The sequence below is a fragment of the Rhinoderma darwinii genome, chromosome 1 (genome assembly GCF_050947455.1).
Source record: "Rhinoderma darwinii isolate aRhiDar2 chromosome 1, aRhiDar2.hap1, whole genome shotgun sequence".
Classification (NCBI taxonomy): domain Eukaryota; kingdom Metazoa; phylum Chordata; class Amphibia; order Anura; family Rhinodermatidae; genus Rhinoderma; species Rhinoderma darwinii.
In genome coordinates this window covers 186,596,595-186,611,726 of record NC_134687.1, presented here as the reverse complement: position 1 = coordinate 186,611,726, position 15,132 = coordinate 186,596,595, and the positions used below count along the sequence as shown (strand labels likewise).

The 15,132-nt window shown below is 43.4% G+C and overlaps 1 protein-coding gene across 3 annotated transcripts in view; it reads left to right on the top strand.

The window, feature by feature from the left end:
• The window catches only part of BMPR1B (bone morphogenetic protein receptor type 1B), a 555,987-nt gene that overhangs the window by 287,580 nt on the left and 253,275 nt on the right, over positions 1–15,132 (top strand). For 2 of the 3 annotated variants that reach the window (XM_075860653.1, XM_075860652.1), the window contains one exon: positions 13,190–13,293. The exons of the other annotated variant lie outside the window; for it this stretch is intronic. The gene's annotated coding sequence lies outside the window, so the exon portion shown is untranslated. The remainder of the gene's footprint in view (positions 1–13,189; positions 13,294–15,132) is intronic. 3 annotated transcript variants of the gene reach the window in all.

The following is a 15,132-nucleotide window of genomic DNA, read 5'->3' as shown; positions in this document are numbered from 1 at the left end:
TCGTCAGACTTCCCCTTCTCTGACCCACTTCTTGTTTACATTTTTAAATTGACCTACCATCACAGAAGAGGAAAGTCTACAACTTAATTCCCCTATTACAGAACTAGAACTCAAATCGGCCATTACTTAAGCTCCAGGCCCCGATGGTTTCACTGGGGAATTCTTTAAAATTCTGAAAGATCAAATAACCCCGTGTTTGCTTTGCTTATATAATTATTATATGTCTGGTAAGTCGATTCCATCCTCCTCCAACGTCGCATACGTTAAGGTACTTCCAAATCCAGATAAAAATTTAGAACTAGCCTCCTCCTATCGCCCAATTTCATTAATAAATCTGGACCTTAAATTAATGTCTAAAATTATGACTGATAGACTTGCCTCCATCCTTCCTAGAATAATCTCTCCAAACCAAGTGGGCTTTACTAAGGGACGTTCGGCGGTTTCTAATATCCGAAAAATTCTCACTGTTTTGGACGACATAAGTCTTAATCCTTTCGCTCATCCATCTCCAGCAATCCTCATGATAGATGCCGAAAAAGCCATCGACATGGTTGACTGGGGATGGCTGGGTAAAACCTTAGCTGAAATCGCTATATACGGACGCCACTGCGAGAGTTTATACTCCTGGGTTTCTTTCGCCGCCCCTCCCCTTGTATAAAGGTACTCGCAAGGGATGCCCACTCTCCCCTCTTTTGTTTAATATTGCTCTTGAGCCATTTATTTGAACGTTGAAGGCGGATGTAAACATAGGTGGTATAGCTGTGGGCACGGAAGTTATTAAAGCTACATATTTTGCAGATGACGTATTAGTGTTTTTATCGGATCTGCTCAGAGATCTAACCCGGGTTTTGATATGCTAAAGCTCTTCCAGACACATTCTGGCTTCAAGGTAAATGTTAGTAAGTACGAATTACTAGATCTGTCAAGGAACTCGCGTCCGATTGATTGGACCACTTTAAATGTACCAGTAGTTGTCCCCAAGAGTTCAATTAAATATTTGGGAATTTATATTGGTCGTACCCCCGATTCCTTATATACTCTGAATTACCCTCCTTTACTAACTAAAATTGCTAAGAAATTCAACTGTTGCCATCACTTACCGCTCTCTTTTATGGGGAGGTGTCACTTGCTTAAAATGGTGAGTTTCCCTAAGTTACTTTACCCGATGCAGACCATCCCCCTTCTTCTTAAGCATAAAGATGTTTTAAAATTAAACTTGGTGTAATGACAGGGATAGGGAAACAGACAAGTGAGCCCTAATCTACCCGCCACTCAGTCCCTGCCTACTTGCAACGACCCGCCCTAGGCGACGGGGTATAACTTGGCGACGGTCCCTACGCTCAATAAGTGCACGACAGACAACAGACAAGGAAACACAGAACAAAGGGAAACGGGGCAGTTGCCCACGGCAACACCGTGAGCAACAAGAGTAGTAAACGAGCCGAGTCAAACCAGGAGAGTACGAGGTGCCAAACGTAGAGCAGGAGAGTAGTGAACAAGCCGAGTCAAACCAGGAGTGTACGAGGTACCAAACGCAGAGCAGAAGAGTAGTCAGTAAGCCAGGGTCAATACGAAGCAGGGTCAAATAGTTCAGAAGCTGCAGCAGGGCCAGGAAACCAACAGAGAAGAATCACAAGCAAGGAGGAACAGGAAAGGCAGGTATAAATAGACAGAGGGCGGGAGCTAGCTCCGTCTGGCCAGGCTGTGATAGGCTCTCCCACTCCTAAGCCTGCCATCCTGAGTGGTGGAAGATGTAGTCAGTCTCACAGACATAGAAGCAGGTGCAGACTTATTACCTATGGGCGTGGATACAGAAGCTGTGCCTGGCAGACCCTTAACACTTGGCTTTTACCTCATTCATTTGGTCATGCAAACATCCGAGAATAGCTTTGAGGAAACTTATGGTCCCTAAGGATTTGGGAGGACTTAATCTTCCTGATATCCGTAGTTATAATCTAGCATGTCTTGCCCGACACTGACTCGACTGGCTACAAGGCTCTACTTTTTACTCAAACTATTCTCTAGAAGCAGGGATAGTGGCCCCTGGCACTTATCCTCCCTTTTACATACAGCATTTGGGTCACTCCCAATCACTGTGAGACGTCGAGTGTTATTTCGGGATACTATCATGGCTTGGAAAACCATCAGGTGCTCCTTTAAGCTCCCGCAATGCTTATCTAAAAATATGTACTTATGGGGTCATCCAGCCTTTCCGCAGGGGAGGGAATATCCACATTTTCACGAGTAGCGCACCTTGGGCATACTACAACTCAATCACATTTTAGAGTCTTCTGAAGGTCACTATATGACTTTTCTAGTAATGATACAAAACATGTCCCGTCTCATCATTACCTGGCATATGGTCAATTGAGATTTTTTTTAAGCTTGAATATGAGCAGTGAAGGAAGTAGCTAGCGCCCCTAGCTCCTGTGCTATGGAGTCTACTGCTACAACGAGTTGATCCTGTCGTGCTCGCAGATCCTGCAGGTCTGCCTGCATGGCTTGGGAGGGTGACATGCCCTTGAATTTACCAGCGGGGTCCATGGCCTGAGCGTACTGTCACAGCGCAGGGTGTGGACCCACTGGGCCGTACCGCGTAGCGGGATAGCAGCTGACCAACTAGGAACAAAACAATGTCTATAGTCCAGAAAGGGTACCTGAGACAATGTAGACTGTAGCGGAGACACAACTTGACTTTCACTGTAGATGACTTAGTAGATGCAGCGGAAGACACGACTTGACTCTCACTGTAGATACGATAGCACGGGATAAAGTGTACAGGCAGCAGGAACGGGTAACACTGGGAACTGGAAAACACTGGGAGACCATTTGCAAGACAAACTTTAGGTAGACAACAACGCTCAGGCAAGGATCAAGTGGGCAGAGCCCTTTTTACAGTCCAGCAGCATTCTGGGCTAATTATTGAGTGATAACAGCTAGACGCGTACTGGCCCTTTAAGGCTGGGTCTGGTGTCGCTCATCTTCCTCTTGGCAATACCCCATAGATTCTCTATGGGGTTTAGGTCAGGCAAGTTTGCTGGCCAATCAAGTACAGTGATACTATTATTAAACCAGGTATTAGTACTTTTGGCAGTGTGGACAGGTGCCAAGTCCTGCTGGAAAATGAAATCAGCATCTCCATAAAGCTTGTCAGGAGAGGGAGGCATGAAGTGATCTGAAATTTCCTGGTAGACAGCTGCGTTCACTCTGGACTTGACATAACACAGCTGACCAACACCAGCAGATGACATGGCTCCCAAACCATCACTGACTGTGGAAACTTCACACTGGCAAGCAACCTGGATTAAGTGTCTCTCCACTCTTCCTCCAGACTCCGGGACCTTGATTTCCAAATGAAATGCAAAATTAACTTTAATCTGAAAACAGGACTTTGGACCTCTGAGCAACAGTGTTGGTCCATCGTGTTATATCAAGTCCAGAGTCAACGCAGCCGTCTACCAGGAAATTTCAGATCACTTCATGCTTCCCTCTGCTGACAAGCTTTATGGAGATGCTGATTTCATTTTCCAGCAGGACTTGGCACCTGCCCACACTGCCAAAAGTATCAATACCTGGTTTAATAATAGTATCACTGTACTTGATTGGCCAGCAAACTTGCCTGACCTAAACCCCATAGAGAATATACTGGGTATTGTCAAGAGGACGATGAGCGACACCAGACCCAACAATGAAAGACTGAGCTGAAGGCCGCTATCAAAGCAACCTGGGCTTTCATAACACCTCAGCAGTGCCACAGGCTGATCGCCTCCATGCCATGCCACATTGATGCAGTAATTCATGCAAAAGGAGCCCCGACCAAGTATTGAGTGCATATACTGTACATTCTTTTCAGTACGCCTACGTTTCGGTAGTAGAAATTATTTTTGAAATTGGGCTTATTTCATATTCTAATTTTCTGAGACACTAAATTTTGGGTTTTCATTAACTGTTTGTAATGGTGGGGGGGGGTAGGGAAACGGACAAGTGAGCCCTAATCTACCCGCCACTCTGTCCCTGCCTACTTGCAACGACCCGCCCTAGACGACGGGGTACAACTGGGCGGCGGTCCCTGCGCTCAGTAAGTGCATGACAAACACGACAAACAAACAAGGGAACACAAGCAAGGGAAATGGGCAGTTGCTCGCGGAAACACCGTGAGCAACAGAGTAGTGAACGAGCCGAGTCAAGCCAGGAGAGTGCGAGGTACAAAGCGAAAAGCAGAAGAGTAGTCGGTAAGCCGGGGTCTGTATGGAGCAGGATCAAAAAGTAGCAGGAGCTGTAGCTGGGCCAGGAAACCTCAGGGAAAGAATTCACAAGCACAGATGGACAGGAAGAGCAGGCTTAAACAGACCGAGGGCGGGAGCTAGCTGAGTCTGGCCAGGTTGTGATAGGCTCTCCCACTCCTAAGCCTGCCAGCCTGAGTGGAGGAAGCTGGTGTCTGTCTCAGGGATGTACACTCAGGTGTTGACTGATTAATTCTGGGAGTTAACCCTGAAGCAGTGCCTGGCAGATCCTTTACACTGTTAGCCATAATCCTCAACATTAAAATAAAAAAAATGCTGGAAATAGATCACTCTGTGTGTAATGAATCTATATAACATGAGTTTCACTTTTTGAATTGAATTACTTAAATAAATTAACTTTTTGATGATATTCTAATTCATTCAGATGGACTAGTATATCTATCTATCTATCTATCTATCTATCTATCTATCTATCTATCTATCTATCTATCTATCTATCTATCTATCTATCTATCTATCTATCTATCTATCTATCTATCTATCAATTGTGGTTCAGTCCACTGGTCTCATCGCCCATTGATTTTAAGCTCTAATCGGTATAGTACTCTCTTCTTTCGTTTCATTGTGATCAGATATTTTATATCTATAGAGTCTGCTATATCATTGTTATTATTCCTATTAATTATTATCTTATGTGTATGGGTATGTGCACACGTGAACTGTCTTTTACGTCTGAAAAGACAGACTCTTTTCAGGAGAAAACAGCTGCCTCGTTTCAGACGTAAAAGCTCCTCCTCGCATTATGCGAGGCGTCTTTGACGCTCGTAAATCTTGAGCTGCTCTTCATTGACTTCAATGAAGAACAGCTCAAATTACGTTGCAAAGAAGTGTCCTGCACGTCTTTGCCGAGGCAGTCATTTTACGCGTCGTCGTTTGACAGCTGTCAAACGACGACGCGTAAATAACAGCTCATCTGCACAGTACGTTGGCAAACCCATTCAAATGAATGGGCAGACGTTTGCCGACGTATTGTAGCCCTATTTTCAGGCGTAAATCGAGGCATAATACGCCTCGTTTACGCCTGAAAATAGGTTGTGTGAACCCAGCCTTAAGTTTAATTTTATGCTAATCATTCCACAAAGATACTTAAACTGTAACCGATGTTGCACAAAACATAGCTCCCGATGTTTGTAACACGTCATCAACGATATTCTACATATATTTAGAATCTGGGTAAAACTATTTTCACTACATGATAAATGTAATTTTTGTTAAAAAAAAGTTTAGTTTAATTTATTTAAGACAAGTACTAGATTTTAGAATTATTGTTATTATTTAAACAGTAGTTTTATAGCTATAATTATTAAACTTTCTTTATGGTGTGGGTCAATTCAATTCAATGTCTTATAATAAATAAAAAATATACTTAGAGATTTTTGTTTCTACAGCTTATCCCTGACGAGGATTTCCTTGGTTTATAGAATATTGCCCTAAATAGCAGAGACAACTCATTATCTTTACAGATGACTAACAGCAGCATTTGGGTTTCATAGGTCTATTAACCCCTATCCGCACGAGTAAGTAACTGTACGTCGTTGCGGGAGGTTACTTCTCGCACGACGACGTACAGTTACTGAGTTTTTCCCGGTGCACACTGTCGGCGACAGTGTGCACGGGGAACCGGGAGGTCAGCTGTCGCCGACAGCTGACACTCCACTCTTGCCGGCCAGCGGTCCTTTGCCGCTGATTTCGGCGAATTAACCCCTTAAATTCGGCGATCGGTTGCAATCGCCGAATTTTAGGGGTTTCTAGCATATCGGCAGACCCTGGTCCGAAATCGCGGGGTTTGCCGATAGTTAGTATGGCAAACGGAAGCCAAACAATGGCTTGCGTGTCTGCCATAGACGGAAGCCCATCAGGACCAACATTCGGCTGGTCCTGATAGGCTTCCTGTCAGAGTGACAGGAAGTCACTGTGTTGTTCCCGATGCACACTGTCGGCGACAAGGTGTGCATCGGGAACTTGGAGATCAGCTGTCCCCGACAGCTGACACTCCAGTGTTGCCGAACAGCGGCTCATCGCCGCTGATTTTGGCAATTAACCAGTTACATGCGGGGCTCGATTGCGATCTCTGCATGTAGGGGGTTTGTAGCACATCAGCAGCCCCCATGCAATCGTGGGGGCTGCTGATGCTTGTGATGGCATCCGGAGGCCAGGCAACGGCCTCCGGGTCTGCCATGTATGGAAGCCTATGAGGACCAGCCTCTATCTGGCACTCGTAGACTAACTGTCAGAGTGACTGTGACGTCACACTGACAGTTGGAATACGTTACACTACCTAGGGAGTGTAATGTATTCTAGCAGCGATCAAAGCTGCAGGTCAAAAAAGTGTAAAAAGTATAATAAGTCATTTATTATAGGGAAAAAATGAAACCGTTAAAAAAAAGTGCACATATTTGGTATCACCGTGTTCGTGACGACCCAAACTATGAAACTATAATGTTAATTTATCCGCACGGTGAACGCCGCAAACAAAATAAACGGAAAACTGTGAGCTTTGCTATTTTTTGGTCACCACCCCTCTCAAGATATAAAATAAAAAGTGATCAAAAAGTCACATTTACCCCAAAATGGTACCAATAAAAACTACAACCCGTCCCGCAGAAAACAAGATCTCCCACAGCTTTTTTGACGAAAAAATAAAAAAGTTACGGCTCAGAATAGCATGTCTCAGAAAATAAATTATTTTATAGAAACGTAATTTTATTGGGCAAACGCTGCAAAACTTTAAAAAAAACTATACACATATGGTATCGGTGTAATCGTACCGACCGGCAGAATAAAGTAAAATTTTATTCATTGCGCACGGTGAAAGCTGTAAGAAATAAAGAATTTAAAGCGCCAAAATCGCTGTTTTTTGGTCACCTTAGCTCTAAAATAGATCCTGTGGGGTCAAAATGCTCACGATACCCCTAGAAAAATTCCTTGAGGGGTGTAGATCACAAATTAGGGTCACTTTTGGGGGGTTTCCACTGTTTTGGTCCCTCCGGGGCGTTGCAAACCCGACATGGCACTGAAAACCAATCCAGCAAAATCCGCGCTCCAAAATCCAAAAGGCGCTCCTTCCCTCCTGAGCCTTGCTGTGGTTCCAAACATCAGTTTATGACCACATATTGGGTATTGCCGTAATCGGGAGAAATTGCTTTACAAATGTTGGGGTGCTTTTTCTCCTTTATTCCTTGTAAAAATGAAAAAATTCTATGTTTCCACAGAAAAATAGGTGATTTTCATCTTCACAGACTAATTACACTAAATTCTGCAAAAAAACAGTGGGGTCAAAATGCTAACTATACCCCTATAAAAATGACTTGAGGGGTCACTTTTTGGCGGTTTCGACTGTTTTGGCACCACAAGACCTCTTCAAACCTGACATGGTGCCTAAAATATATTCCTAAAAAAAGGAGGCCCCAAAATCCACTAGGTGCTCCTTTGCTTCTGAGGCCTGTGTTTCAGTCCATTAGGACACTAGGGCCACATGTTGGATATTTCTAAAATCTGCAGCATCTGGGCAATAAATATTGAGTTGCGTTTCTCTGGTAAAACCTTCTGTGTTACAGATTTTTTTTTTATTACAAATGAATTTCGCCCAAAAAAATGAAATTTGTAAATTTCACCTCTACTTTGCCTTAATTCCTGTGAAACGCCTAAAGGGTTAAAATACTTTCTGAATGTGGTTTTGACTACCTTGAGGGGTGCCGTTTTCAAAATGGGGTGATTTATGGGGACTTTCTAATACAGAAGGCCCTCAAAGCCACTTCAGAACTGAACTGGTCCCTGAAAAAATGGCCTATTGAAATTTTCTTGAAAATATGAGAAATTGCTGCTAAAGTTCTAAGCCTTGTAACGTCCTAGAAAAATAAAAGTACGTGAAAAAAATTATGCAAACATAAAGTAGACATATGGGGATGTTAACTAGTAACTATTTTGTGTGGTATTACTATCTGTTTTACAAGCAAATACATTTAAATTTAGAAAAATGCAAATTTTTGCAAATTTTTCTAAAATTTGACGTTTTTCACAAATAAATATTGAATTTATCGACCATATTTTTTAACTAACATAAAGTACAATATGTCACGAGAAAACAATCTCAGAATCGCTTGGATAGTTAAAAGCATTCCGGAGTTATTACCACATAAAGTGACACATGTCAGATTTGAAAACAGCAGTTTATGGCCACATGTAGGGTATAGCTATACTCGGGAGAAATTGCTTTACAAATATTGGGGTGCTTTTTCTTCTTTATCCCTTGTGCAAATGAAAAAAATCAACATTTTATTGGAAAAAGTATAGATATTATTTTTCATTGTCTAATTCCAATAAATTATGAAAAAGACCTGTGGGGTCTAAATGGTCACTATACCCCTATATAGATTCCTTAAGGGGTGTAGGTTCCCAAATGGGGTCACTTTTGGGGGGTTTCTACTGTTCTGTCCCCTCAGGGGCTTTGCAAATGCGACATGACACCCTAAAGCTATTCCAGCTAAATTTGAGCTCCAAAAGCCAAATGGTGCTCCTTCCCTTCTGAGTCCTGCCAACATATGGGGTATTGCTTAATTGGGAGAAATTGCTTTTCAAATGTTTGGGTGCTTTTTCTCTTTTATTCCTTGTAAACTTGAAAATGCCTAAGTTTTATCAGGAAAAAATTAAATGTTTTATTTCACTGCATAATTCCACTAAATTCAGCAAAACAACTCAACCTAATGCTCACTATACCTCTCATTAAATTCCTTTAAGAGTGTAGTTTCCCAAATGGGGTTGCTTTTGGGGGTTTCCACTGATTTTGTCTCGTAGGAGCTTTGAAAATGTGACATGGCGCCGCAAACCATTCCAGCAAAATTTGAGCTCCAAAAGCCAAATAGCGCTGATTCCCTTCTAAGCCATACCATGTGTCCAAACAGCAGTTTATTACTACATATGGTGTATTGCTGTGCTCCGAAGAGTTTACTTTACAAATGTTGGGGTGCTTTTTCTCCTTTGTCTAATGTTAAAATGAAAAAATCTGAGCTAAAACTAAATTTTGTTAAAAAAATACTTAGATTTTCATTTCCGATAAATTCAGCAAAAACCCTGTGGGGTTAAAATACTCACTATACGCCATTATAAATCCCTTGAGGGGTGTAGTTTGCCAAATGGTGTCGTTTTGGGGGTGTTTCCACTGCTTTGGCACCACAAGACCTCTTCAAACCTGACATGGTGCCTAAAATATATTCTAATACAAAGGAGGCCCCAAAATCCTCCTTTTATTCTGAGGCCTGTGCTTCAGTCCATTAGCACACTAGGCCTACAAGTGGAATATTTCTAAAAACTGCAGAATCTGGGCAATAAATATTGAGTTGCATTTTTCTGGTAAAACCTTTGGTGTTACAGAAAAAATGGATTGCAACAGATTTTCTGCAAAAGAAAAAATTAAGTTTGTAAATTTCACCTCCACTTTGCTTTAATTCCTGTGAAAGGTTAAGAAACGTTCTAAATGCTGTTTTGAATACTTTGAGGGGTTCCGTTTCTAAAATGAGCAGATTTATGGGGGTTTCTAATATATAAGGCCCTCATAGCCACTTCAGAACTGAACTGGTCCCTAAAAAAAAGGCTTTTGAAATTTTCTTGAAAATGTGAGAAATTGCTTCTAAAGTTCTAAGCCTTGAAAAATCCTAGAAAAACAAAAAGACAAGACGTTCCAAAAACGATGCAAACATAAAGTAGACATATGGGAAATGTTAAGTAGTAACCATTTTGTGTGGTATTACTATCTGTCTTACAGTCAGATACATTTTGTCACGATCTAGGGGTATGTGGACCCACTAGACCGCTCTGCCGTAGCAGGGAGGCAGCAGGCCAAGTCACAGTCTATGCACAGTCTATATAAAAATCACAGCACTGGATACAGGATACAGGTAGAAGGGCACGGGAACACAGGGAGCAGGATAAAACTAAGGGACCATTTGCAATACGAACATGGGAAAATGACAACAATGCTCAGGAAAGGAGGGGAATGGCAGAGACCTTTTTACAGTCCAGGGTGATCTGGGGATAGGTTAGGGAAACTTTAGAGAGTGCGCGTGCTGGCCCTTTAAGGCTGGGGACGAGCACAAACTCTACAGCACAGTCCAGGACGGGAAGGCCGCGCCAGCTGTCGTCTCTGGGATGGGAAACGCTGGCAGACGGCCAGGAGGCTGCGCCCATGGCGTTCACTGAAGGTGTGCAGCGGCGGTCCGTGGCCAGTCGTAACACATTTAAATTTATAAGAATGCTAATTTTTGATAATTTTCTCTATATTTTGGTGTTTTTCACAAATAAACACTGAATGTGTGTCGACCAAATATTACCACTAACTTAAAGTACAATGTATCACAAGAAAACAATTTCAGAATCGCTTGAAAAAATAAAAGCATTTCAAAGTTATCACCACATAAAGTGACACATGTCAGAAAAAAATGGCCTGAGCCATTAGGCGAAAACAGGCTGTGTCCTTAACCCGTTAGTGACCGGCCCATCGTGTTTCTACGTCGGTCACTAACGGGCCTTATTCCGATGCCATAGACTTTTTACGTCGCGGCATCGGAATAAGTTAACAGAGCAGGGAGCTGTCAAATCTCTGCTAGAGGCAGCTGAGGGCTGGGAGCGTCCCTGCTCTGCCGGGTGAGATCGATATTAGTATCGATCTCACCCGTTTAACCCCTCAGATGCGGTGCTCAATAGCAAGCACCGCAACTGAGTCGTTTTGGAGAGAGGGAGGGAGCTCCCTCTCTCCCCCACCGACACCCGGCGATACGATCGCCGAGTGTCTGTGTCTCCAATGGCAGCCGGGGGTCTAATAAAGGCCCCCAGGTCTGCCTAGAGCGAATGCCTGCTAGATCATGCCGCAGGCATGACCTAGCAGATGCCTGTCCGTGTTAAACGGACAGGCAGTAATACACTGCAATACAAAAGTATTGCAGTGTATTATAAATGCGATCGCAGAATCGCATATTATAGTCCCCTAATGGGACTAGTAAAAAAGTGAAAAAAAAGTTTAATAAAGTTAATTTTAAAAAAAATGAAAAACCCAGCTTTTCCCCTTACAAAATGCTTTACTATTAAAAAAACAAAATAAAGTTAAAGAGTTACACATATTTGGTATCGCCGCGTCCGTAACGACCCCGACTATAAATCTATAACATTATTTAACCCGCACGGTGAACGCCGTAAAAAATGTAATAAAAAACTATGGAAAAATTGCTGTTTTCTGTGAATACTGACTTTAAAAAAATTTGATAAAAAGTGATCAAAAAGTCGCATCTACTCCAAAATGGTACCAATAAAAACTACAAGTCTTCCCGCAAAAAAAAAGCCCTCACACAACTGCATCGGTGAAAAAATAAAAACGTTACGGCTCTTCAATATGGAGACACAAAAACAAATAATTTTGAAAAAAATGCGTTTTTACTGTGTAAAAGTAGTAAAACATACAAAAACTATACAAATTTGGTATCGTTGCAATCGTAACAACCCGCTGAATAAAGTTATTGTGTTATTTATATCACACGGTAAACGGCGTAGATTTAAGAAGCGAAAAAGTGTGGCGAAATTTCAGGTTTTTTTCTATTTCCCCCCAAATAAAAGTTAATAAAAGTTAATCAATAAATAATATGTCCCCCAAAATGGTGCTATTAAAAAATACAACTTGTCCCGCAAAAAACAAGACCTTATACAGCTATGTCGACGCAAAAATAAAAAGGTTATAGCTCTTGGAATGCGACGATGGAAAAACTTAAAAAATGGCCTGGTCATTAAGGTCTAAAATAGGCTGGTCATTAAGGGGTTAAGGGGTTTATTTATTTATTTATTGTTTACTTCTGTTACTTATACAGCGCCAACATGTGTCCATCCATTTGGTTCTTCTCTCTCTGTTGCCTCGTTCTCGGTCCCTGTTGTCTTCCATCCAAGATGGCCACCGCTGTCTCAGACTTGCATATGGAGCGTAGTCTGCAAGTCTGAAACACTCCCTCTCCTCCTCTGTCATTCAACAGCGCTGGTCCATCACAGGGAAGTGAAGTGTCTCAGACTTGCAGACTACGCTCCTTATGCAAGTCTGAGACAGTGGTGGCAATCTTGCATGGAAGACAACAGGGACCGAGAACGAGGCAATGGAGAGAGAAGAACCAAAGTGATGGACCCTAGGTAAGTTAAAAATCATTCTACTATTGTTAATTTATTTTTTTGTGGGAATTGGAATGTCGCTTTAACATTAGCACAAAAACTGTGAACTGGGAGCTTCATGGCATGGGTTTCCATGGCTGAGCATCTGCATGCAAGCCTTACATAACCAAGTACAATGCCAAGCGTTTCATAGAGTGGTGCATTGTACCAAATGTAAAGCTTGGTGAAGGAGGGTTAAGTCCATGGGGAGTTTTTGAGGGGTTGGCCTAGGCTCCTTAGTACCAGTGAAGGGAAATCTTAATGCTTCAACATACCAAGACATTTTGACAATTGTATGCTTCCAACTTTGTGGGAACAGTTTGGGCCCTTTTCTGTTCAAGCATGACTGTGCCCCAGTGCACAAAGCAAGGTCCATAAAGACATGGTTGGGTGAGTTTGGTGTGGAAGAACTAGACTTGCCCGCACCAAGCCCATTGAACACCCTTGGGATGAACTAGAACCTTGATTGTGAGCCAGTCCCCCTCAACCAACATCAGTGTCTGACCTCACAAATGCTCTTCTGGATGAATGGGCTAAAATTTTCACAGACACACGCCAAAATCTCGTGAAAAGCCTTCCCAGAAGAGTCGATAGTAAATATGGATGATCAATGATAAATGATATTTATTGCAATCCAGGCTACGCGTTTCAATGTCGCACCGGCATCTTCATCAGGCCATAACGATGATCCTTTTTTCCTTCAACAGATATCGTCTCTATTGTGGTGGCCAATTGGCGTCACCGGTTTGGATCTCGGCAGCAGCACTCACTCCATACAGCAACTTTAACGTGCTTATCCATCTGTCCTCTGGTGAGCATTCACTTGTATTTACTGACTGCCACTCCTGGGATTTGCTTACACTATGTGGCGCCGTGCCTTTTTTCTTTATTTCTATTCCCAGAAGAGTGGAAGCTGTTTTAGCTGCAAACTCCATATTAATGCCTATGGGTTTAGAATGGGATGTCATAAAAGTTCCTGTAGGTTTATTGTGTAGGTGTCCAATAGGGCTGGGCGATTAATTAAAATTAATTTGATTAATTCGCCCTCAAGGCCTCTGATGATTCTGTTGTTTAACAGAATTGTAAAATCTATTTTTTTAGTGGCACCGTGCTACAGTGGGAAGCTCCGCCCCACCGCCATGTCACTGACTGTTCTGCCTCGTTTGACAAGCTGCTCCCCATTCTGTCTCTGCTTCCTTACGGAACTGCTGTTGTGTAGTGAACAAAATGATACAGTACCAAAGAGTAGTTCCGTGGGGAAGCAGAGACTCCTAGTATGTATAGCCACACCGTCCTGTAGATTCTACCCATACTTGTAGATAGCAAGGGGGGCTTGCACATCCCGCCACCACCCCCCTTGCAGATCGCACCCCCCTTGCAGATCACACCCCCCTTGCAGATTGCACCCCCCTTGCAGATCGCACCACCGCCCTTGCAAATCACACAACCCCTTCTTATAGATCGCAGCACCCCCCTCTTGTAGATAGTGCCACTGTAGCTCCCACTAGGAGCTGTATCCCTGGTCAATGTGTTGGCAACCTCTGGCTGGGAATTTAGCCCCTAGTGGCAGCTACAGTGGCCACTATCTATAAGAAGGATGGGGTTGGGTGCTACGATCTACAAGGGGAGGTGGGAGTGTGATCTACATGTGGGGCTGTGATCTACATGGGGGGGTCCGATCTACAAGGGGGGGTGGGAGTGCGATCTACATGTGGGGCTGCGATCTACAAGGGAGGTGGGAGTGCGATCTACATGTGGGGGTGTGATCAATCTACAAGGGAGGGGGTGGTGTTGCGATCTACAAGGGGGGTGAGGGTGGTGCTGCAATCTACAAGGAGGGGGGTGGGGTGTTATCTGCAAGGGGGCTTCTATCTGCAAGGGTGTGTGGCACTATATGGGGGTGGCACTGTTACTATATGTGGGTATTGCGTCACTATATGGCAGTCCTGTGTCACTATATGGGGGCACTGTGTCACTATATGGGGCACTGTGTCACTATATGGGGGCACTATGTCACTATATATGGTCACTGTGGCACTATCTACAGGGACATTGTGGCACTATATACATGGGCACTGTGGTGTTTTCAGGGGATTGGGACAAAAAAAAACCCTGACAAAGGAAGTCCATTTGGAGACACTGATGCAAAATGGACATGAAAAACTGACAATTAATCAGTTTTTAACCCCTTCCCGACATTTGTCGTAAGTATACAATATGGAAAGCCAGTGCTTTCTTCAAAATGACGTATACTTATGACAAATGCATGGCACCGGCTCAGAAGCTGAGTCGGTGCCATCATCCCCGGATGTCAGCTGTATCTGACAGCTGACATCCTGCTGTAACGGTGGGCACCGTATTTAGCTTCGATCCCCGCCATTAACCCCTTAAGTGCAGCTGTCAAAAGCGATCGCTGCATTTAAGGTGTTTGCAGCTCATCGACACCCCAGCAATGAAATCACAGGGGTTTCGGTGGCTGCAATGGCAACCGGAGGCCTAATACTGGCCTCCTGGTGTGCCTAGCACGGAAAACTTCCAGCCCCCGCCGCCTGAAAGGCTTCCGTAGCGGCCGGCAAGATGGCGTCGGCTCAGGAGCTGAGCCGGCGTCATCACAGTGGATATCAGCTGTATGTTACAGCTGACATCCACC